This window comes from Phyllobates terribilis, unplaced genomic scaffold, assembly GCF_046119375.1.
Source record: "Phyllobates terribilis strain yellow unplaced genomic scaffold, ASM4611937v1 Scaffold_576__1_contigs__length_1038135, whole genome shotgun sequence".
Lineage (NCBI taxonomy): Eukaryota > Metazoa > Chordata > Amphibia > Anura > Dendrobatidae > Phyllobates > Phyllobates terribilis.
Genome location: NW_027363336.1, coordinates 646173 through 671738, shown reverse-complemented (window position 1 = coordinate 671738; position 25566 = coordinate 646173). Strand labels below are relative to the sequence as shown.

Here is a 25566-nt window from a genome sequence, read left to right as displayed (position 1 = left end):
TATATCCTAAGGAAGAAGTTGGATAATTTCAAAATGTGTAGATGTTATCCCTGAATCCCTGCATTATGCTTCACTCCTTCAGGTTCTGCAGTAGTCGTATCATAATTTCAGTTTTGTTCACAGTTTTTCTATTAGTACTCAGTTTAAGCCTCTGTGTGCCACCCCAGAGCTTCTGAATACCCAATATTGAGCCGATTAGCTGTCTCCAAGGCTGTGAATTTATTCATCTGCACAAATTAGTGACAGGTATGTTTTTGTTTGTGTAGTAAATGCCTCCAGGCAAAATACAGATACATGAATCATTTGTGGAAATTTCATCCCTTTAACCCAGAATGGAATCTGAAAAACTAAATTGATTGTGAATGTGTTTTTTGGGGAGGAAAAAAAAAAAAAACTTTTAATGAACCTTTGCATACTTCACTTACAGATTTTAATGGAAAATTTGAATGAGACCCATGTAACAGAATTCATACTTCTAGGGATCACTGATCTCCCCCAGTTACAGGTTGTACTTTTTTGTTACTTTTCTTATGTTCTACCTCCTAAGCTTTATTGGTAATTTAAGCATTGTGGCAGTGATTATTGCTGATTATGGTCTTCACACTCCAATGTACTTTTTACTGGGAAATCTTTCATTTTTGGATTTCTTCTACGCAACCACAACAGTCCCTAAATTGTTGTCCGGTTTACTTGTAGAAGATAAGAAAATAACTTTCGAAGCTTGCATAGTCCAGCTCCACATCTTTCATTTCCTGGGAAGCACAGAAGCCATGCTTCTTATGTCAATGTCTTATGACCGTTACGTCGCCATTTGTAACCCACTGAGGTACCATGTCCTTATGGCAAAGGCTGTGTGTTTGCAACTAGCCTTCACGTCCTGGCTTGTTGGGTTTTTATATTCCTTGACCCATACAATTTTGACTTCCAGGCTTCCTTTCTGACACTTAAACAAAATAACCCATTTCTACTGTGATATAAAACCTTTATTGAAGTTGGCATGTACCGACACACATATTAACGAGAGCATGGTCAATATAGTGACAGGTTTTGTAGCTGTAGGAACATTCATTCTAATAATCATTTCCTACTGCTTTATTGCAACCAATATCCAGAATATGCGGTCAGAGCATGGTAGAAGTAGAGCCCTCTCCACCTGCACGTCCCACCTTACTGTGGTCCTTTTGTATTATGGAACTGCTTTCTGCACATATTTGAGACCAGCGACTAAGGATTTCCTGGAGCAAGACAGACTGACGGCAATCCTCTTCACAGTCATCACGCCAACATTGAACCCCATTATCTATGCTCTAAGAAATAAAGATGTGAAAAGGGGTTTTAGGAAACTGTTTATTGAAGGTCAAGCACTAAAACAATTACACTTTAGCTAAATCAGCTAAATCTCCAAAGGTCCCAGTAGACCTTTATGATATCTCATGATCTTCAGCAACACGTACCAACTAACCTTGGTTGAAAAGAGAATTTGTCATGTTGGATATTTTTGGCCAATTCTCTAGTTTCCGCCAAGCACTTGAGGTCTTATACTGTAAATGGCTAAAATGCTTTGCTCTGTGAATGTACATGGAAGAAGTGATGTTGGTAGCCACTCGCTGAGTTTTGTCTAACATTTATCACAGGTTTTCTAGCTTTGATAAGTTTGAATATGCCGGTTTTGCAGATTTTCCCAGGAAATTTGATTAGCAGATAAATTATTCTCAGCAAATTGAATGTCCATTATTATGCTCAAGGGTCTCTCAAGGCCCCACAGCCTAATAAACATAATATGTAAAAAAAAAATACTTACATATAGTCACCCTTTGCTCAACTCTCCAGCCCCTCCAGTAGTCACCACACTAGTCTGGTGCTCACCATATCTTCTGGGGTCTGAGAGGTGAGTATAAGGTACATATAAGGATTTTTTTTATATTTTCACCTTCTGATGTCCTATTATGATTCTGAAAACTAGCAGCCGCCATTTTTACTGAAGTAAGTTACAAAAAAAACTGCATTTTTGCAAATGCAGATTTCTGTAAAATTCTAGAAGAACTCAATTCCAATAGAATTTATACACTCTAGTCAGAGATAGCATGAAATGGGCATTATGCTAATCAAGAAAAGGGGATCCACTCTGAAGCTGTAGTATGTGTTTGACACTTTTTGCTCAATAAAGGAAGACATATTTTAAGATTATTGAGTGCTGGGTAGTGTTGAGAGAATTTGTTCGGCGAATGTTCAAAAGTTTCAAATTCGGCACGAATATGGCACATTCGGATTTGTGATCGCAAAGGCGAGCAAATTTTCTTAAAATCTGAAAAGTTTGAAGAATTTGCGCTGGACCGCGAATACGGGGCAACCACAGCATTTTCAACAGTTGTTTTAGCATAGTGCAAGTGTATGATGAGCGGTAACATGTGCCAGGTGAGTGTGGGCGCTGTGGAGAGTTTAGAACAGGTCAGATCAGCAGTGTACATGTTTTTTTTTTTCCTGTGGGCGGTAACTTTAACTGAGGAAAGCGCGGCCAGCCAATCATAGCGCAGGAAGCATCTACACAGTCCAGACATAAGGGCTTCTGCAATTGGCTGCAGAAATCACATGTCCTCTCAATATAAAAAGCGGCCATGTTCCCTCAGTGCCATTATATCCATGTCACTGCTGGAGACAGACGCAGCTCAGTGTTCTCCTGTGTAATTAGAGATATTAGCTAGAGAGATGGGTGCTTGTGTGGTAGTCAGAGAGTGTAGATAATTCCTGGCCTGTGTACCTCTGCAACCGCTGGTGCAGCACATTATTGGTGTTTTTGTGCAAGTACTGAGATTCTGACAGAAACAGAGGGCCCATGCCATAGAATAGTGCTGTGCACCACTGGTATAGAGCTCCATGTCTCAGTATACATTGAACCTTTTTTTGCACTGGCTAATGCGATCAAGCCAGCACAGTGCAGCTTTTCATTTAGTGGGGTTGAAATTGTGCTCTCCATAGTCTGCGGAGCATTTTACTGCAGATCACAAAATCTGTTTTTTTTCTGTTGCTATTGTGATATTGAAAGCTGTGTGCACTAAAGTTTTTTTAAGTGTTATATATTATTTTAGTGGAGTTGAACTTCAGGTGGTATCAGAGTAAAAAAATACATTTTTTTTTCTTGCTACTCCCAGTCCAAAAAATATTTTTTCCTGTGCCAAAAGTCATACAGTACTATAAGCCAGCTACTACGTCAGTGGCGGTCAAATTCAGCTTGTACGCACAGTCAACCTATATATATTTTTGGTTGGCAGGCAGAGTTCACCATAGGTTTTTTTCTGTCAACTGCCCAACTGACTGTAGTGAACCACAGATGGGCGAGTCTGTAGAACTCTTCACCAATTTTATCCCATGGGCATCAGAAGTGTACTCCAAATAGTCACAGAGTCAAGGGGAGGAAAGCATCTGCACCGATGCCCAAATTTTTTTTAGCTTGGATTCGGGGCAGGACGAAGTAGGGACTGAGCAGGTTCCAGACCCTCGTCGCCAGACGTTAACCGTAGGGGAGGGAGGTGATCCCGATGAGACTCAGATACCTGAGGCCCATGAGAACTGTACTGTGCTGTCAGGGCAACAAGAGGAGAGGGGTCATTCTGAGGGAAAGGAATGGAATAACACATTGGTAGTGATGAGCGAGCACTAAAATGCTCGGGTACTCATTGCTCGGGTCAAGCAAATTGGAATACTCATGTGCTCGACCCGAGCAACGAGCCCAATGTAAGTTTATGGGAAATGTTCGAGTATTTTTCAGGCGGCTCCCCCCGGAGGTCTGCAGAGGGCCTAAAAATTGTCCAAATCGACGGGAACAGTGCTCAAATGACATGGGAACAGCATCGGGAAGACCCCTGGAAGCATTTTTTACTCCCAGGTCACTGCTGTCAACAACGTTATCAGAGTATTACGGCACTTTTATGGACTCAAAATAAAACATACAAAAACAAAACCAAAATGGATTTTCCTGGGAAATATGTTAAGGAACATCCTTTCCAGAGTAATGACTTGTATATAAGGCAAAATAAATAACCATAAACAAAAATACTCCTCCACACCGTGGGCTATGTTCACACATAGCGTTTTTGATGCATTTTTGCACTTTTGCATTGCTTTCAACCAAGACAAGTGCATTCACTGGGAAATGTCATTTTAACATTTTACAACCTTATCTGGCCATGTGGTGTGTGAGATATCATTAGACACATGCATACAGTGCTGAAAAGACATGGGAACAGCATGGGGAAGACCTCTAGAAGCATTTCTGACTCCCAGGTCACTGCCTAAAAGTGTGCCCATCATAAGTGATCCTTTGCGCATGCGGAGATGCCTCCTGCCATACACCTGTCATTGCATACTTGCAACAATCACCGTCCACGTCCTTGTCCCAGTGCAGCATTCAGCTGTTCATACCCCATTCCTTGGAATGCAAGTGACTCGCCCCCTGGGCCATGGGGCACTCGGATCCGGGCAATAGGGGAACGATGGGGGTAGTAGTGGCTACCCGGTCCCGTGGCTCAGGGTGGTCAGACCAATGGTAGTCTGCTACGTGCTTTAGATAATGTACGACTATGCCACCCATGGATTGCGGTTATTAGGAACCGCCGCTGCAAGGCAGTCCGCTGGGGCTGATGATGTATGCAGCTGGGATGGTGTGACTCCCCACGGGAAGAGTGCGGCCCCAGGGCAGTGTAGTGGATGGTGGGGGTGATGATGGTGAGAGTCCCAGTACCGTTAGTGCTGGAGGAGCGAAAGAGCACACAGACAACGTACTGCAGTCCAATGTCTTTTACTCACAGTTCAGGTACTCTGGGTCACTTCTGTACAGGTAGTGACCGCCCGAGCCGTGCTGCGTCCACCAGGTGTGGGGCTCGGTCAACTACCAGGCAATTCAGGAATATGGCTGAGGACCCCCTTCTTTCCTTTCTCTGGCCTGCCTCACCAGTGACCCACTTTTGTCCAGCTGTCGTGGACCTGCGCAGGTAAACGTGGGCCCCGTTCCCCGCTGTCCTATATGGTGCCTTCCTAGCAGGTTTGATGAGGTGTCGCACCAATAAATGATCACGACGTCTGGTCTTTGGCTGAGGTTAGTTTCTCCTCCACCAACTTGGGATCCATTACCCTTAATCTGCCTGACCCTTCACCCTGTATTCTCGTGGGTTCTTAAGGTCCCTTCCATCTTCTTGTTCCTGAGCCCTTCTGTTCCTCTGTCTCTTCTCCTTTTCTGTCCATTCTCCTTCTTCTCCTTCCTCGTGGAGCTGGGCTGAGAGGAATCCCAGCTCCCTTTCACCTCCTCTCTCTCTCCTCTCTCCTCCTCGGCCTCTCACTAGGCTCACTCAGGGGGAGAGCTCCTACAGAGCCTCTACCCCCCTGTCTTCTCCCACTGGACAGAACTTCTTCTCTTCTCTCAGAGCTAAGATGGTGCCCACCTTTTATACCTTCCTCTGACCATGAGCCCAGGTGACCAGCAACCAATGAGCTCCTACCTACGCTCAGGAACCAACCCCTATCTGCCCCTACAGCACGGGGTATTCCACCCCCCTCCCCACTCCAGACAGGGACATGGTCTGTCGTACCTGCATTTCTGTCTAATGGGAGTACCGTTGAGCTGTCCCTCGGAAATGGGGTGAATGTGCTGTATGCAGCTAACTGAGCCCTGGTCCACATTCCATCCTTACCTGGGAGTGGAATACCACACCTCTGGTCTGAGGTGCAGTACCCCTGTAGCGGCCGAACCCTCGGGGCGCTACACAAGCGCAAGTATGCAGCCAGCTGCCCACCCATAGCTGCTTGCACTTGAAATGTGGTCTTTTAGGCTCGTTGAGGCGGAAGCTGTCCACAATCTTATGGAGGTGGAGACCGCATGTCCATACTCGGTCCCCAGCCGCCACTATTTTTCCCGGTATCGTCTCCACCTTCCACAAGCACGGGTCCCACAACATTACCCGTGCCATCCCCAGTGCACTTACTGAGAAGGGCCGCCTAACCGCAAACACATGGACAGGAGAATGTGGCCAGGGACGGTATGGAGCCAGTCCACAGTTTTTTTTGCTGAGCATTGTATTTAGCTCAGTGAAAGGACTGGCATAGAGGGAAACCGTATCTACACTGGGTGTCATTTCTCCCAGGAAGCCCAAAGTTTTTCCGGACTAGCTGCAGCCACCGCAATTCACTGGCCTGTGATGGACCACATCTGAGGTTAACGGTATTGGAACTTTAAGATACCCGGGTATCCCTATACTAGGGGAATAAATGTAATTGGTATAGTTTCATGCATTGTTATTGTTAATAGTGGTAGGATTGTACTCAGTGTGCCATCTCAGGGGTCCCTATAGAACACCCTCACTAGAATGACACAGTGTTTAGATAAAATTGTTCCAGATCTTTAGAATAATTCACATAAACTGGAAACCTTGAGATTGGCACATTGATTTCAGCTTTTGCTGATTGTGTGTATTTATTAGAGACAGTGTCCCAGGTAAAACCTGAGACTGATTCACGCAATACTGAATTTTAGTGTAATCCCTGTTTTAATAAAGAAAGTGTTGTTTATTTCTGTCTCTGTCTCAGTTTGTGACTCACTGGATCTCTCTCGAACCTCTGGTCATTACACACTTTATTTTATACATATCCATTTAAGTACCTAATGCTTGTGCAATCAGCATTTACTAACAATTCCAATATTATTCAGCATTGTTATATTCCAGTATACTATTTTGGGGGACCCAGTCCCCTAATATATTTTTGTGCTATTCCTACAATGCATTTTGCTATTTGACTTCCCTTCATGCAGTGTTCTGCCAGCACAATGAATGTGGTTGCTTTCGTCTGGGAATAGTTAAATTTTGCATTTGGCACTTATACAAGAGAAAATGTTTCCTCTAGACTATTATCTCCTTATATTTAGCTGTCTATTTACATCAGCAATAGGTTGACTTTGAACCCCCAATAGGCCCAATATGCTGTAGGAGCATTATTAATGTATGCACATGATGCACTTATATTAGTGATGAGCGAGCACTAAAATGCTCGGGTGCTCGTTAGAGATGAGCGTTGTTCTACTCGAACTGTTCGCCAATCTCAAATTCGAGCTGTTTTGGGCGGTGTTCGAGCCGTTCGGCGAACACGAACAATTTGAGAAAAATTTGGCTGTTCGAGGTTATGTTCGATAACTGTTCGTGCACCAAAATCATAACTGGATTTTTTCTCAGTAATAATGAAAATTAATGTTAATACGCAGTTTGAGTGTACAGCGGGGTGGGGGGAGGGGCAGGGGATGGATCTCTGCAGGAACAATGAAGATCTCCATTTTTTTTTTCTCTTTCCCGCATTTACAGTGGGGAGGTGCAGTCTGTCAGCCTATCAGCAGCGCACACACGGAGCGAAGTGCTTTTTTTCACACAAGCAAGGGCATGTGTCATTGGCAGTGTATGTCACATGTCCTTGCCCTATAAGACCAAGCCATTTTCCCCGTCGCCACCATTTTCTCACTGCTGCAGCTGCGTGTTAGACGGCACCGCTGTTGCTGTGTGCGCTATACCTTGTTAATTTCAAGCCAATTTTCGCACAAATCTACAGATAGCTTGGGAGTAGGGAATAGTTGTGATTGCAGTCCTTTTAAGGACTAGGTTACAGCATTTCCTACGACTTTTATCAGGCAGGTCTGTGCTCTTAAATAGATAGATTGTGGGAGTAAAGACTAATTGTAATTGGAGTCCTTTTCAGGACTAGGTTACATCAGTTCCTATCAGTTTTTGCCAGGCAGGTCTGTGCCAGTGCTGTGCAAGTTTTTTTCACAGCATTTGGCTGAATCTAGCAAAGCTAATCCTTTTTGGCCTATTGCAGAGTGTGTTAGTCAGTGGAGTAGCCTATCTGTGTTGCAAGATATACCACCTGTGTATAGAATACCAATTTTTTTACTGCACCTAGTGAAGTAAAATCTTTTGGGCATAGCATCATTCTATTAGTCCATCTATACTGACCTCCATCAGGTTGCAAATTGAATATAATTTTTTTCTGCATCTAGCTCTGAAAAAATATTGGGCTTCTAGCTGTGTGTGGGACTTGTTCTATTAGTCCATCTATACTGACCTCCATCAGGTTGCAAACTGCATATATTTTTTTCTTCATCTACCTCTGAAAAAATATTGGGCTTCTAGCTGTGTGTGGGACTTGTTCTATTAATCCATCTATACAGACCTCCATCAGGTTGCAAACTGAATATATTTTTTTCTGCATCTACCTCTGAAAAAATATTGGGCTTCTAGCTGTGTGTGGGACTTGTTGTATTAGTCCATCTATACTGACCTCCATCAGGTTGCAAACTGAATATATTTTTTTCTGCATCTAGCTCTGAAAAAATATTGGGCTTCTAGCTGTGTGTGGGACTTGTTCTATTACTCCATCTATACTGACCTCCATCAGGTTGCAAACTGAATATATTTTTTTCTGCATCTACCTCTGAAAAAATATTGGGCTTCTAGCTGTGTGTGGGACTTGTTGTATTAGTCCATCTATACTGACCTCCATCAGGTTGCAAACTGAATATATTTTTTTCTGCATCTACCTCTGAAAAAATATTGGGCTTCTAGCTGTGTGTGGGACTTGTTCTATTAATCCATCTATACAGACCTCCATCAGGTTGCAAACTGAATATATTTTTTTCTGCATCTACCTCTGAAAAAATATTGGGCTTCTAGCTGTGTGTGGGACTTGTTGTATTAGTCCATCTATACTGACCTCTATCAGGTTGCAAACTGAATATATTTTTTTCTGCATCTACCTCTGAAAAAATATTGGGCTTCTAGCTGTGTGTGGGACTTGTTCTATTAATCCATCTATACAGACCTCCATCAGGTTGCAAACTGAATATATTTTTTTCTGCATCTACCTCTGAAAAAATATTTGGCCTTCTAGCAGTGTGTGGGACTTTCTCTATTAGTCCATCTATACTGACCTCCATCAGGTTGCAAATTAAAAATAATTTTTATCTGCATCTAGCTCTGAAAAAATATTTGGCCTTCTAGCAGTGTGTGGGACTTTCTCTATTAGTCCATCTATACTGACCTCCATCAGGTTGCAAATTAAAAATATTTTTTATCTGCATCTAGCTCTGAAAAAATATTTGGCCTTCTAGCAGTGTGTGGGACTTTCTCTATTAGTCCATCTATACTGACCTCCATCAGGTTGCAAATTGAATATAATTTTTTTCTGCATCTAACCCAGCCAATAGTTTTGGCCTAATACCACAGTTTGGCCACTCAGCTCTGCTCGGTTCCCATCCATTGTTTTTTTGTGCAAACAACTCCAGAGTTGTTAATTAGTTAACCACCAAAATGAGTGGAAAAAGGCCTGCTGCTGGTGGAAAGGGGAATAGGCGTGTTGGGAAGGGGAAAAAAGGTTGTGTCCGTGGGGTAGGTGTTAAAGCAACAGTAACATCTGCAGAAGAAAGACCATCTTCCAGCCAAACTAAAATGTCTACTTCTTTTAGCGGACAATGTGATAAGATCCCTTTCTTACGGCCACGCCAATCGCTACAAATTCCAGATGAGGCACAAAAACAGCAGGTGCTTCAACGGATATCAAGTGCTCCTTTAAGTGGGCTCTCCTCCACATCAACTTCAACATCACAAATACTCCAGTCCTCAAAGGTGTCACCCCAATCGCACTTGCTTCCTCACAGCTCCCAAATCTCCAGCTGCCCGTCTGAGTATGAGGTAGAACAGATGGTTGAGTCTGCAGAGCTGTTTACTCATACTATAGCCTGGGAATCAGAGGTCGACTCCAGCGCTTCTGTGAATCCAGACGAGGAAATGATCTGCACTGATGCCCAGAATCTTTATGAGCCGGATCCAGGACCAGACGCAGAAGGTTCTGACCATAATGTAGACCCTCATTCCCAAACTGTAACTCCTGTTGGTGGAGACAATGAGGAAGACGATGATAAGACTCAAATACCTGATTGGAGCGACAACTTTAGTTTTTTGTCAGGGCAGGAACAGGTTGGCTCTGAGGACGACGGGTGTGATAACGCACAGGGTGATGATGATGAGGTTGGAGATCCCACTTACTGTCAACCCACAGTCAGCCAAGAGATGAGGTCAGCAGAGGAGGTGGAGGAAGATGCTAGTGACGACGAGGTCAGGTTGCGCCTTCCTGGACAGAGACGTAGTACTGGAAGCACGTCAACAACTGCATCCTCAAACACAACTCTGCCTCTCACCACAAGTCGTGGTGGCTCTTCAGGTCGCATGGGTGCTAAGCCTTGCATAGCCTGGGCATTTTTTCAGATCGATAAAGATGACCCTACTCGTGTTATCTGTAACATTTGTCAGCAAAAGCTAAGTAGAGGCCAAAAAATACATAGTTTGAGTACTTCATGCATGAACCGGCACATGGACATGAAGCATAAGTTGCAGTGGGAAGCTCAGTGTGCTACAATGCGGCCTAGCCAGCCGGGCCAACCGCCGTCTGCCATATCTTGTGCATCCGCGGCCTCTTCATCCTCTGTGACTGGGGGGACAGCAGTCACACCTGTTTTGGGGCGCAGACCTGCCACCTCTTTACTCGCAACAGCCAGCGTGATTGGCAGGTCATCATTTTCTTTGAAGGTGGTAACACCAGCTGGTGTTGAGCGCTGTCCGACATCGATAGCACCACCTTTGGATCAAGGCAACCTAACATGTCCGCCTGCATCTTCCTCACAGACCGGCAGTTTGCCGGGGACACCCTTAACAACCCCGTCTAATCACAATAGCCAGCCCTCGGTCCCTCAGATGTGGACAAGTAAAAGACCATTTCCTCCTAGCCATGAGAAAGCTAAGAGGTTGAATTTCACCATCTGCAAGCTCTTGGCTACAGAAATGCTGCCTTTCCGCCTGGTGGACACAGAGGATTTTCGAGACCTTATGTCCGTCGCAGTGCCCCAGTACCAGATGCCCAGTCGGCACTACTTCTCAAAGAAAGGTGTGCCTGCGCTCCACCAGCATGTCGCACACAACATCACCGCTTCTTTGAGAAACTCTGTGTGTGACAGGGTGTATTTCACCACAGACACTTGGACGAGTAGGCATGGACAGGGGCGTTACATGTCGCTGACTGGGCACTGGGTAGCTATGGTGACAGCAGGACAAGGGGCTGCTGTCCAAGTCTTGCCGTCCCCACGAGTTGTGTGTCAATCCACTTTATGTCAAAGTTCCTCCACTGCTTCTGCCTCCTCAACCTCCTCTCGGTCTCCCACCTGCATCCAAAGCCTGTCTGGTCATGCCACAAGCTTTCTAACTGCGCAGAAGGGATCCTGCACACCTCCTTACTATGCTGGCAGTAGGGCTCAACGTCATCAGGCGGTTTTTACTTTGAAATGTCTGGGAAATGTGAGTCACACAGCTGAGGAGTTGTGGTCAGCTCTGGAGAACCAATTTCATGAATGGTTGTCTCCACTGGACCTGAAACCAGGGAAGGCCGTGTGCGACAATGCTGCAAACCTGGGTGCGGCCCTTCGCCGGGGCAATGTCACACACGTGCCTTGTATGGCTCACGTGTTGAACTTGGTTGTCCAGCAATTTTTAGCCCACTATCCCAGACTAGATGGCCTTCTGCAGAGGGCACGGTCGCTGTGTGCTCACTTCCGCCGTTCGCATCCCGCAGCTCAGCGACTTACATCTCTACAGAAGTCGTTGGGCCTGCCACTTCACCGGCTAAAATGCGATGTGCCTACCCGGTGGAATTCAACTCTGCACATGTTGCAGCGACTGTGGCAGCACCGACAAGCCCTGGTGCAATACCTTCTGACGTATAGCCTGGGCCAACGAGATCCAGAGGTGGGGCAAATCACGCTGGAGGAGTGGTCTCAGATCAGGGACCTATGCACCCTTCTGCACAGTTTTGAAATGGCGACGAAGATGTTTAGTGCTGACGATGCCATTATCAGCATGACTATTCCGGTGATTTACATGCTGGAGCACATGTTAAACAGAATTCGGAGTCAGGTGGTGGCACAAGAGGAGGTGGAGGAAGTAGAGGAGGAGGAGTTGTATGCGGAAGGGCTAACATCTGCAAGGTCCAGACGGTCGGAAGCACCGAGGCGGCAGGCATGTGAGGGTGGGGGAGATGGTTTTACCAGGGCGCATGGTAGCAGCCAAACTAGTGAGGAAGGTGCAGGAGCCCAGGAAGAAGTGGAGGACGAACTGATGGAAGACTCATCAGATGAGGGAGACCTTGATCACATTTCTGTTGTGCGAGGTTGGGGGGAGAGGACAGAGGAAGGAAGCATGAGTGTTACCTCGCCACCAACACAACAGGGACTTGGTGCTCCTGGATGCGCAACACACATGAGTGCCTTCTTGCTGCACTACCTGCAACATGACCCTCGAATTGTGAGAATTAGAAATAATCCTGACTACTGGGTTGCCACACTGTTAGATCCCCGGTACAAAAGTAAATTTGCAGAAATTATTCCTGCCATAGAAAGGGATGCACGCATGCAGGAGTATCAGCAGAGACTGTTGCATAATCTTACATGTGCTTTTCCACAAAACACCAGTGGTGCACGTAGTGAATCTCACAGTTCCAACTTGCCAACCGTGGGACCGTCGAGTGTTCAGCACTCAAACCGTAACAGAACCACAGTATCTGCTGGTAACATCAATTTTGCGGAATCATTTCACCACTTTTTTAGCCCATCCTTTGCAAGGCCACAGGAGACAAGAAGTCTGACACATAGTCAACGCCTAGAGACGATGGTACAGGAGTATCTCCAAGTAAACATTGAAGCCATGACTGTGTCACTGGACCCTTGCTCTTTTTGGGCTTCCAATCTGGATAAATGGCCGGAGCTAGCCACTTACGCCTTGGAGATCTTGTCATGCCCCGCAGCCAGCGTTCTGTCTGAACGTGTGTTCAGCGCTGCTGGTGGTGTGCTGACAGATAAGCGCACGCGGCTCTCCACTGATAATGTAGACAGACTCACGTTCATAAAGATGAACAAATCATGGATCCGAAACGACTTTTCTACCCCTGTGTCATCCTGGGGAGAGTAAAAGCTTGATGATTGGTTAAAATCACCCTACCAACCGTTTTAAGCTTTCAAATTACTAATCATGTTTATCTGTATCTTGGCTGGAAAATAATTTGGGCTTTGTAGCAGTGTGCAGCACTGATTCTATTAGGCCATCTATAATAAGCTCCACCAGATTTAAAATTACTAATCATGTTTATCTGTATCTTGACTGGAAAATAATTTGGGCTTTGTAGAAGTGTGCAGCACTGATCCTATTAGGCCATCTATACTAAGCTCCACCAGATTTAAAATTAATAATAATTTTTAGCTGCATCTAGCCCGGAAAATAATTTTGGGGCTCCGAGATGCGCAAGACACATAAGTGCCTTCTTGCTGCACTACCTGCAACATGACCCTCATATTGTCAGAATTCGAAGTAATCATGACTACTGGGTTGCCACACTCTTAGATCCCCCAAACTTTTCAATCAACCTTTTCATTTTAATAAAGACCAAAAAAATGGTCATTTTTGAAATTATAAGCATTAGCAGGTTATTAGAAACTGAAATCAAACAGTTTTCAACTCAAAACTTTATTCTAGGTGATGTTACATTTTCACATAGGTCCCCTTGTTCGAAAGGAGCTTCTGAACTCTCTCGTCCATTGAATTTGTCAGGTTTTGGATGGTTTCTGCTTCAATTGTTTTGCATGAGGACAGAATACCCTCCCAGAGCTGTTGCTTAGATGTGAACTGCCTCCCGCCATCATAGACACTCCTTTTGATGATGCTCCAGAGGTTCTGAATGGGGTAGAGGTCAGGGGAGCATGGGGGTCACACCATAAGTTTGTCCCCTTTTATGCCTATATCAGCCAGAGATGCAGATGTTTTATGTGCAGCATGAGATGGTGCATTATCATGCAAAAAAATTATCTTGCTGTGAAATACACGGTTTTTCTTCTTGAACCATGGCAGGAAGTGCTGTTTGAGAAAATCCACATACATTGTGGAGTTCATCTTTAGCGCCTTCAGGGATCCTAAAGGGGCCGACAATCTCTCTCCCCATGATTCCAGCCCAAAACATTACTCCACCTCCTCCTTGTTGGCGCTGTAGCCGTGTTTGCGTGGGGTGTCCATCAACCAGCCATCCTCCACTCCATCCATCTGGACCATCGAGCGCTGCACGGCACTCATCCATGAACAAAACAGTTTTGAAATCAGTCTTCATGTAATGTTTGGCCCACTGGAGCCGTTTCTGCTTGTGTGAAGTGGATAGAGGAGGTCGACAGGATGGCATATGCACAGCTGCAAACCTCTGAAGGACCCTGCATCTTGTTGTTCGGGGGACGTTGGAGGCACCAGCAGCTTCAAAAACTTGTCTGCTGCTATAACAAGGCTTTTTTGCCGCTGCTCTTTTAACCTGACGTAATTGCCTGTAGGAAAGAGTCCTCAATTTGCCCTTATCAGCACGCACACCTGTGTACTGTGAATCAGCTACATACTTCTTGATTGCCAAGACACTTCATCCTGATCATCGCACAATGTTGATTGTAGTCATGCCTTGACCTAAACACTCCACAATTTGTTGCTTCTCAGCAGCTGACACATCCTTTTTCTTTCCCATTTTGGCAGAAAATGTAGGCTGCTTAATAATGTGAGACAGCCTTCTTAAGTAGTCTTGCCTTTCATTGGACACACCTGCCAAACTAATTAGCACAGGTGTCTGCAATTGCTTACAGTGATATAAAGAGCCCTGACACACATCACCATCAATGAGTTTAACTGACAAACAAACAAATTCTTCCCTTATCACTCCTAAACACTTTTTGCATAATAATTTGGAACACAGTGTACATGTGCTTTTCCACAAAACACCAGTGCTTCACGTAGTGAATCTTACAGTTCTAACTTGCCAACCGTGGTCTGTATGGAGTTGTTCAATAAAGGGCCCAAAATTAAGATAACATAGATGGGAGAGGTCTCTATGAATAGGAATTCCTAAGTATTTGATACCCTGTGAGGGCCAGGCAAAGGGAAAGTTGGACTGCATGGAATCCTATATGGATTTGGGGAGGGAGACATCGAGGGCCTCAGACTTCGCTGCATTGATTTTAAAATTTGACCATGTAACAAAGTGATCTATTTCAGCCATAACAGCATGGATGGATATATGTGATTGAGTGATATATACTAGGACATCATCAGCAAATAGAGAGCACTTGTACTCGGTGCCTCCCACCTCAATCCACCTAATATTGAGGTTATGGCGAATTGATGAGAGCAGGTGCTCCGTCACTAGGATGTATAAGAGAGGGGACAGAGGACATCCCTGCCTTCTCCCATTGGTGATTGTGAAAGGTGATGAAAATGTTCTGATGCACCCCCTGGGCCTTGGGACACCAGGAGCCGGACCCTTTTTGCTGGATGCTGGTGGTTGTAGTCTTCGTGGCGGTTTCCCGGTTCCGTGGCTCAGGGTGGTCAAACCAGTGGCGGAACTATTTATGTGGTTTTGATGTGTAAATGTCCGACTACGCCACCCGTGGATTGCGGTCAGAGTGAACCGCCGCTGCAGGGCAGACCGCTGAGGCTGGTGTTGTGGGTGCAGCAGAGCGTAGCATAACTCCCCATGGGAGGAGTATAGCCTCAGGGCAGTGTATGCGGAGGATGGGGGTGATGGTGCAGGGCAGCAGCAGTAACGACACGGAGTCAGTGATGCAGTCCAGGGCCTTTACTCACAGTTCTTATTATCCAGACCACGTCTGCAGGTAACGGCTGCCCACGTCGTACTGTGCTCACCAGGTGAGGGGCTCAGACAACTCCCAGATAACTTTGGAGCGCTTCACAGGACCCCCTGTGTGTCCTTTGTCTGGCCTTTCTTACCAACCCTTCTGTCCGGCTGCCTCAGGCCTCCTCTTGGTAAACTTGGCACCAGTTTCCCTGACCCTATGTGGTGCCTTCCTAGCGGGTGTAGCGAGGGGCTGCGCCACATAAAATGTCACAGCCTCCGGTTTCTAGCTGAGCGTCGTTTCCTGCCTCCACTAGTTTCGGGGACCGGTCTCCCCCTTTGGCCTGACCCCTCCACGCAGGTGGATTCGGGCGTGCGGTGGCGACTCGCCCGTCCGCACCCCTGGGATCCCTTCATTCCTCATTCCTGGAGCCTTCTCCGCTCCTCTTCCTTCCTTCTCCCTCTTCCAGGCCTGGGCCTCTGTTACTAGGCCCGCCTCCGGAGCAGAGCTCATGCAGAGCCCCTGCTCCCTGCCACTTCTGCTCAGACTTCTCTGCACTGAACTAAGATGGTGCCCACCTTTTATACTCCCTTCTCAATGCACCCAGGAACTGCTTCCTCCCTGCTCCTGCACTACAGGGTTCCCCTTCCTCAGTGTTCCCTCCCCCCCACTCCAGCCAGGGACAGGGACTGTCGTGCCCATCTCAGAGGCATATTGGTCGCCCTGCCCCACGGCAATGTGGTGTAATGCATGCAGGTGTCGGGTCCTGATCCACACTCCATCCTTACCTGAGAGTGAGATATCACACCTCTGGGTGAGGTGCAATACCTCTGTAGCAACCGAGCCCTCAGGGTGCTACAGTTCCATTTATCTTCAGCCTAGGTGACGTATTGTGATACAGGGCCGTGATTTTGGCTATAAAAGGGTCCCCTAGACCCCTACCCCAAGCTTTTTAAGAGAATCATATATGGCGTGCCAGGAGACTCTATGGAATGCTTTCTCATCATCCAACGAGAGTATCTAATTACAAATTTTTAACTGCATCTAGCCCAGGAAATACTTTGTGCCTAGTAGCAGTGTCTGCTAGTCAGCGGATTATCCCGGCTGTTAAGCAAGCTACACCACCTGTAGTTTGGACACTTAATTTTTTCAAAGGAAATGCTTCAGGACCACGGGATACTCAGTGAAGAGCATCAGGAGGCACCCCAAAGCATAGGGGCTGGGACTGGCAGTAGGATGCCTTGCGGTGGACAGCCGAGCTCGATCCTTATAAAAGCTTTTTAACTGCAGCAGCTTTAGTGGACGCTACTGGAGCTGGAATTACGTGGCTGCTGGCATGAGACTTGCCCTCCAATAGATCCTTGTAAATGGATTTAAAGTGTATTCATTCAAATTAGAGAGACAATTTAAATTAAAAAGCTTAGAGCTGCCTCCACCACAGGGGGGCTCGCTCGACCCACCAGCGGACAGGCACCAGTATTGGGAGAGGGGGGCTGGCCGTCAGGGTTCACCGCGGCTCTGGCACAAACCCGGCGACACGGAGGTGGCACGGGCAGGAGCGGACTGAATGTGTCGGCTTCTCACTTTTTGGATTTTAGAAGGGCATGACATGCCTATATCTGTGTCTCCCCCTCCTTTTACTCCTCCACCTCTTTTCTTTTCGCATGAATATATGTACTTGTCACTTTTCCATGTGTTAGTTGTGTCTTCTGAGCAGTTTGTCAGCTTTTGGACACCTTTGAAGGTGTTTTCTATGTGTTTCTATGTGTTTTTGTTTGCCTGCCATTAGTTTTAACGGTGTTCGAAGGTGTTCGACGAACAGTTCGACGAACAGTTCGGCGAACACACGGGTGTTCGACGAACCGAACCGAACCGAACTCGAACACTACGGGGGTGGCTCAACACTAGTGAGAACCTTCCTGGGTAAACAGTCTTTTGATGAGGCTGACAACCGGGTCACTGTCTTGACTCTCCTTCCAACTGTGGTGGGGTAGAGGATTCAGCATCCTTCCATGACGTCTTCTGGTGACGTGTTGCTCGTGGACCACTCCGCTTCGGTGGAAAGCAGGTAACGCAACTTCCTCTAAATCATCCAATTCATCCTCGGTGTCTGACTGGTGAGGCATCCTTGACAGGGCATCAGCATTGGTGTTCTTGTGACCTGCCCGGTACTTGATGGTGAACTGATAATTTGACAGTCTGGCCACCCAACGCTGTTCCATGGCTCCCAACCTGGCTGTCTCCAGGTGTGTCAAGGGATTGTTGTCAGTAAAATCTGTAAACTTAGTTGAGGCTAGGTAATGCTTGAACCTTTCAGTGATAGCCCAGACCAAGGCCAGGAACTCTAGCTTGAAGGAACTGTAATTCTCTGGGTTCCTCTCAGTAGGCTGAAGCTTCCTGCTGGCATACGCAATTACTTTCTCTCTTCCATTTTGCTTCTGGGACAACACAGCTCCCAGTCCCTCGCTGCTGGTGACGCGCCCCCTGGGCCGTGTGTGTGTGGGGATACCCGGAACCGGACCTTTTGTGGATGCTGGGGGTTTTAGTCCTTGCGTGGCGGCGACCTGGTCCGTGCCCAGAGCGGTCAAACTAAATGGCAGTCTATATACTGAATGTCCGACTACGCCACCTGTGGATTGCGGTCAGAGTGAATCGCCGCTGCAGGGCAGACCGCTGAGGCTGGTGTTGTGGGTGCAGCAGAGGGTAGTATAACTCCCCACGGGAGGAGTATAGCCTCATGGTCTTTACTGTTGACAGTATTAAGGGACCTGTCCGGAGTACCGGTTAACAATGGAGGCCTGGTCAGTCACAGAGCAACTGGGAAATCCCGCTGGTTGGGGGGAGTTTGTAGGCCTACCTTGCTGACTTCACTCTTTCTTGGCTATCCCGCTGTAGTGTGGTGGTAGCCCACGTCTCTGAGTGTACCGTGTTTCTCTCACCCGTATGACTGGCGACTCGGGCCTTCCGTACTTCTCACCCCTCCGGGGCAGTAGTGGTCCCTCTCGTGTGGCTGAGCCTCCGGGCTTCCTTGGGCCAGAGGACTTGAAGTCCCCTGCGTGGTGGTTTTCTGCTGCTGGTCTTATAACCCTCACAGCCTCGGACTCTAGTGTCCGGCTTTGTAAGTCTCTAGCCAGGATGAGCTCTGCTAGCTCCCCTCCTGGCCTCGTGTTCCTCCTCTGCCTACAGGGACTCCTCAGCCTGCTGCTGACCTGTCCCTATCGGCAACTTCACTGGAACTCAAACTCTCTAACTCCGCCCCAGATCCAGTTTTTAAAGGGCAGGTTTCTCCCCTCCCTGGACTGAGGCAGAAGGTGCTGCATGCTAATTGTCATGACATTGCTGCCACTGTGGCGACCAGACCTGGGGTGCCACATTCCCCCCTAGTGAAATTTAGTACTCCGGGACTAAACACATTTTGCAAAAACACAACAGGTAACAACAATACAGTAATATATATACAAGAAGTTTAGTCTTTTTTAGGTCACGGCGCTCCCGTAACCAGATGTCCTTGTCACCCAAGATGCACTTTGAGAGACCCGTCCCAAACCCTCCACGTAGGCCCTGGGGTGGCTACAGGGCTTTGATGATCCGGAGCTGGACCACGTCTTCAGCCACCTCCACGGGTTCTGTGTTCTGTGGTTGTCTTCAAAAGAGGGCACCTTACCAGGTGCAACTATGTACAAGGTACAGTTCCGCCTATTCATTGTCCATAACCTGTTAGTCCATGAACCCTGTCGGGTAACTAGAAAAACATAAGGCAACAAACATAAAACATTTGCAATATACAGATAGATATATACTTTGCATTTAGATTCTCCAGCGAGCGGGCATTTGGCCTTTAGTGCTCCTGTTGGACCTATGTAACCCACTGTCTGGTGATACTCTATTCGTGTCCCCTGTTTCCAACCCCTGTGTACTGGGTGTGCTCGTGTCTGCACTAGAGGTGTTTGCAGATGTTACGGGTAGGTTGGGCAGCTTTCTGCGTACTCTTTGGCCCACCACGGGCATGGCAGGTTCACTACCAGCAGAGGGTTGATTCTCCTGAGCTGCTGGTATGTGCTCTTCTGCCTCTGGGGCCACTTGCTCTTCCAGCACTACTTGCTCTTCTGCAGGCCCTTGAGAGGCTGGCTGGAGAAAGGTAAGGACGGGTACCACTATAGCGTTGTTAATTTGTGTCCAGGACCGGGGAAATTCCCTGAGCACTGTACTGAACATTTCTTCCCTTTCCTCTGCGGGTTGAGGGCTATCTTGGTCTTCATCAGCACTTTGCAGCTGCTCGGGACACTTCTTCAGGTGGTCTCTGGAGATGGTGGCTGTGGTCTCTTCTCCATCCTTACTGATGACACATACCTTTGGGTTTTCATGACTTGAGTGCAGTACGGTGTACGGGTCTTTCTCCCACTGGTCATCCAACTTGTGGAGCCATCTCTTCCTCTTCAAGACCTGCTCTCCAGGTTCCAGGGGAGCAGCAGGAGCATGCTGGTTGTAATTCCTCTCTTGCCTCTCTCTTGCTTGAGACAGACTTCGCTCCACTCTCTCCTGTACTTTCCAGTACTGCTGCTGTCATTCTGTGTCCCAGTCTGCTTCTGGTGAGGTGTCCTCGGGTGTCAGGACTCCCATCTCCAGGTCAATTGGCAGCTTACCAGGTCTTGCTCTCATTAGGTAAGCTGGGGTGCAGTTGGTAGAACCCACTGGGATATGGTTATACAAGTCCACCAGATCCGTCAGTTTCTCAGGCCACAGGCTGCGTTCCTCCAGGGGCTACGTCTTGAGCAGGTCTATTACTACCTGGTTCATTTTTTCACACATCCCGTTGGTTTGGGGGTGGTAAGGCATTGTCCTTATCTTCTTGCAGCCATACAGGTTGCATAATTCCTGGAAGATTTCAGCCTCAAACGCTGGGCCTTGATCAGTCAGCACTTTCTTTGGATACCCGTGTAGGCGGCAGAAATGCTGCTGAAAGGCTCTGGCGGCCGTCTGAGCTGTTAAGCCTTTGACAGGGACCACCACTAGGAACCGGGAGTAGTGATCTACGAATGTGAGGACGTAGACGTATCCTGATCTGCTTGGAGCCAGCTTTACATGGTCCAGGGCCACCAGCTCAAGGGGCTGCTTTGTGATGATGGGCTGCAGGGGAGTATTCTGGCTGGCGCGGTCCTTCCTTCTTGGGTTGCACGGGCCACAGTCTCTGCACCACCTCTCTATAGCCCCTCTCATGCCTACTGTAACGGGTCTGGGAGGCGGAACCTCTGAGCAACTATACAAGGGGGCGGTCCTTGTAAGGAAGCGGGTGGCTCCCAGGGAAGACGGGCAGGTAGTCACGGCAAGTGACAGGGAAAGTCTCTGGGTAGAAGGGCAGGTAGTCGCGGCAAGTGACAGGGACAGTCTCTGGGTAGAAGGGCAGGTAGTCACGGCAAGTGACAGGGACAGTCTCTGGGTAGAAGGACGGGTACTCATGGCAAGTGACAGGGACAGTCTCTGGGTAGAAGGACAGCAGGCAGGTGGCTGGTGAGCGCTACCAGGTGAGCGGGCGAGAGTCTTTGGACAGGCAGGTGGTCACGGCAAGTGACGGCAGAGCCTCCAGGTAGGCTAGCAGGCAGGTAGCAGGTGAGTGCTCCCAGGTGAGCAGGCAAGAGTCTCTGGACAGGCAGGTGGTCACGGCAAGTGACGGCGGAGCCTCCAGGTAGGCTAGCAGGCAGGTAGCAGGTGAGCGCTCCCAGGTGAGCAGGCAAGAGTCTCTGGACAGGCAGGTGGTCACGGCAAGTGACGGCGGAGCCTCCAGGTAGGCTAGCAGGCAGGTAGCAGGTGAGCACTCCCAGGTGAGCAGGCAGGCTGGTCCATAGACAGACTGACAGGTGTCGGAAGGCAGACCGTCGGACCGCAGGCTTGCAAGCAGGTAAAAGGATATCAGGCAGGAATCAAGCAGGAATCAGACAGGTGACTGGCAGGTAACTGGTAACGGGACCTGAGGGCTGAAGCAGAGTGAAGGCTTTGCACCAACAATGCTCGGGCACCTCCATTTTGGAGGAGGTGCCTTATATATGATGAAGTCCTCCGGCCATTGGCCGGGGACTCCTTAGGACGGCGCGCGCGGCCCCTTTAAGAGAGGGGGAGCGCGCGCGCCCTAAGCACCGTGGCCGGGAAGCAGCGCGCGCTGCCAGATGAGCAGGAGGAAGACGCCGGGCTCAGAGCGGAGAGGTGAGGGGAACAGCGTCCCTGCCTACCAGGAGGCAGGGACGCCGACGCTACAGTACCCCCCCCTTTAGGCCCCCCCTTTTTTAGGCCAGAGAGAAATTTATCAAGGATGAGAGGGGCATGGATGTTCTCCCGGGGCTCCCACGTTCTCTCCTCAGGACCAAACCCCTTCCAATCTACCAGAAAAAAGGTTTTTCCTCTTACCCTTTTGGTGGCCAGAATGTTCTCTACCTCAAACTCATTCTCAGCGGAAACCGGAGCAGGAGGTGTACCTGTAAACTTGGAAAAAGAGTTAAGTACCACGGGTTTGAGGGGAGATACATGGAAGGAGTTAGGGATCCGTAAGTTTGCCGGGAGTTTTAATTTATAGGCCACCGGGTTGATCTGTTTGATAACTTCCAGTGGGCCGATGAACCGAGGCCCTAACTTGTAGGAGGGAATCTTGAGCCGGACATATTTGGACGAGAGCCAGACTTTATCTCCAGGACGGAATTGTGGAGGATCCAGGCGTTTCTTGTCAGCGTGTTTTTTCATCCGTTCGGACGACTGAAGGAGTGCGGATCGGGTACTCTCCCAAATGGAGGAGAATTTGCGAACGAGAGATTCCGCAGCCAGATTGTCCACCGAGGTGGAGACGGGAAATGGGATCCGAGGATGCTGACCGAAGACTACAAAAAATGGGGATTTGGAGGAAGATTCGCTCTCGTGATTATTGTAAGAGAACTCGGCCCATGGTAGGAGATCCACCCAGTCCGAATGGTGGGCATTAACCAAGTGCCGGAGGTAACTGGTCAGGTTCTGATTGATCCGCTCCACTTGACCATTGGACTGTGGATGGTAAGCGGAGAAGAAGTCCAGAGTGACGTCAAGCAACTTACATGTGGCTCTCCAGAAGCGTGAGGTGAACTGAACCCCACGATCTGACACGATGTGGAGGGGCAGGCCATGGAGACGGAAGATGTGGCGGATAAAGTCTTTAGCCAGTTCGGGTGCAGACGGGAGACCCGGCAGTGGAATGAAGTGCGCCATCTTGGAGAAGCGATCAGCGACCACCCAAATGACCGTACAACCGGCAGAGACAGGAAGATCCGTTATAAAGTCCATAGCAATATGCTGCCATGGGGCCGCAGGTACTGGAAGAGGAAGAAGGCGACCGGTTGGCAGGTGTCTCGGAACTTTGTTGCGGGCGCAGGACACACAGGCAGAAACAAAGTCTATTACATCCTTATGCAGGGTAGGCCACCAGTAATGCCGGGTAATGAGCTGAAGGGTCTTTTTCTGACCGGCGTGGCCAGCTAGCTTAGACGAATGACCCCAGTGTAGGACCTTCTTCCGATCAGGTACAGTTACAAACGTCTTACCGGGAGGGAGACGATTTAGATTCACAGGAACCACTTGCATTACTCTGGCGGGATCGATGATGTGCTTAGGTTCCTCCACTAGATCAGACACCAGGAAGGATCGGGACAAGGCGTCAGCTTTGATGTTTTTGTCTGACGGGCGAAAATGAAGAACAAAATCAAAGCGGGCAAAAAACAAGGACCACAGGGCTTGGCGCGGGTTAAGTCTCTGGGCGCTCTGAAGGTAAGCCAAGTTCTTGTGGTCCGTGTAAATTATTACCGGGTGAAGAGCCCCCTCGAGCAGGTAACGCCACTCCTCCAGTGCCAGCTTAATGGCTAACAATTCACGGTCTCCAATAGAATAGTTGCGCTCAGAAGAGGAGAAGAGTTTGGAGAAAAAACCGCAGGTTACCATTCTTCCGGAAGATGACTTTTGGGTAAGTACCGCCCCGGCTCCGGAGGAGGAAGCGTCAACTTCTAGGAAGAATTGTTTGTTGCCGTCCGGATGATGCAGCACCGGGGCGGAGGAGAAGGCCTGTTTTAAGGAAAGAAAGGCCTCCTCAGCTTCGGGCGGCCATCTTCTGGGATTAGTACCCTTACGGGTGAGCGCAGAGATAGGGGCAGTCCGGGAAGAGAAGTGCGGTATGAAGAGGCGGTAATAGTTGGCGAAGCCCAGGAACCGCTGAATAGCCTTCAACCCCTTTGGTCGGGGCCACTTCTGGATGGCAGACAGTTTCTCAGGATCCATTTGTAGGCCGGTCTGAGAGATTATGTAGCCCAGAAATGGATGAGAGGTCTGCTCAAAGATGCACTTCTCATATTTAGCGTAGAGGTGGTTCTGCCTGAGCCTGAGCAGGACCTGACGAACATCCCTCCGGTGAGTAGGAAGGTCCGGAGAGAAGACCAACATGTCGTCCAGGTACACCACCACGCAGGAGTAGAGAAGGTCACGGAAGATGTCATTGACCAACTCTTGAAAGACGGCAGGAGCGTTACAGAGACCGAAGGGCATTACAAGGTACTCATAGTGGCCGTCCCGGGTGTTGAATGCCGTCTTCCACTCATCCCCCTGACGGATACGGACCAGGTATACGCCCCACGGAGATCCAGTTTGGTGAAGATTCTAGCCCCCCTCAGGCGGTCAAATAATTCAGGAATGAGCGGGAGGGGGTATTTATTCTTCACTGTAATCTGGTTAAGGCCTCTATAATCTATACATGGACGGAGTGAGCCGTCCTTCTTTTTGATGAAGAAGAAGCCTGCTCCCGCCGGGGAGGTAGATTTCCGGATAAATCCCCAGGCCAGATTCTCCTCAATATATTCTGACATGGACCGGGTCTCCGCTGCGGGCAAAGGGTAGATACGCCCATGGGGAGGAGTAGAGCCGGGTATCAGGTCGATTGGACAATCGTATGGTCTATGAGGGGGTAATATCTCTGCTTCTTTTTTATTGAAGACATCCGCATAAGGCCAATAGGGAACCTGTAGACCGGGTAGACTGACTGGGGTAGGAGAAGGACGAGCAGGATGAATGGGAACTAGACAAGTCCTATGGCAGTCCTGTGCCCAGCGAAGGACTTCTCTGGTCTGCCAGTCAAGCACGGGTGCATGTTTCTGGAGCCAAGGTAGGCCTAACAAGAGTGCGTGAGAGAGTCCAGGCAAAACATGAAAGGAGATGCTCTCAGAATGCAGCATTCCCACCTTCAGAGTTATGGATTCGGTGATGAGTTGGATGGGATGTGGTAAGAGGCCCCCATCGACGGCGGCGACAGATAAAGGTACGGCCAGAGGTTTGGTGGGAATGCGGTATTTCTCTACGAGAGACTGAGAAATTGTAACGGGTCTGGGAGGCGGAACCTCTGAGCAACTTATACAAGGGGGCGGTCCTTGTAAGGAAGCGGGTGGCGACCAGGGAAAGCAGGCAGATAGTTACAGCAGGTGACCGGGACAGTCTCTGGGTAAACGGGCAGGAGGTCACAGCAAGTGACCGGGACAGTCTCTGGGTAAACGGGCAGGAGGTCACAGCAAGTGACCGGGACAGTCTCTGGGTAAACGGGCAGGAGCTCACGGCAAGTGACCGGGACAGTCTCTGGGTAAAGGGTAGGTACGACCTGTGACGGCTGAGCCTTCAGGTAGGCTAGCAGGCAGATGGCAGAAAAGTGCTCCCAGGTGAGCAGGCGAGAGTCTCTGGATAAGCAGGTGGTCACAGCATGTGACGGCGGAGCCTCCAGGTAGGCTAACAGGCAGGTAGCAGTTGAGTGCTCCCAGGTGAGCAGGCGAAAGTCTCTGGATAAGCAGGTGTTC

General features: G+C 48.6%; 1 pseudogene; it reads left to right on the top strand.

Moving 5' to 3' along the window:
- Positions 1–433: 433 nt before the first annotated feature.
- LOC141233358 (olfactory receptor 12D2-like) lies at positions 434–1388 on the top strand (annotated as a pseudogene).
- The last annotated feature ends 24178 nt before the right edge of the window (positions 1389–25566 follow it).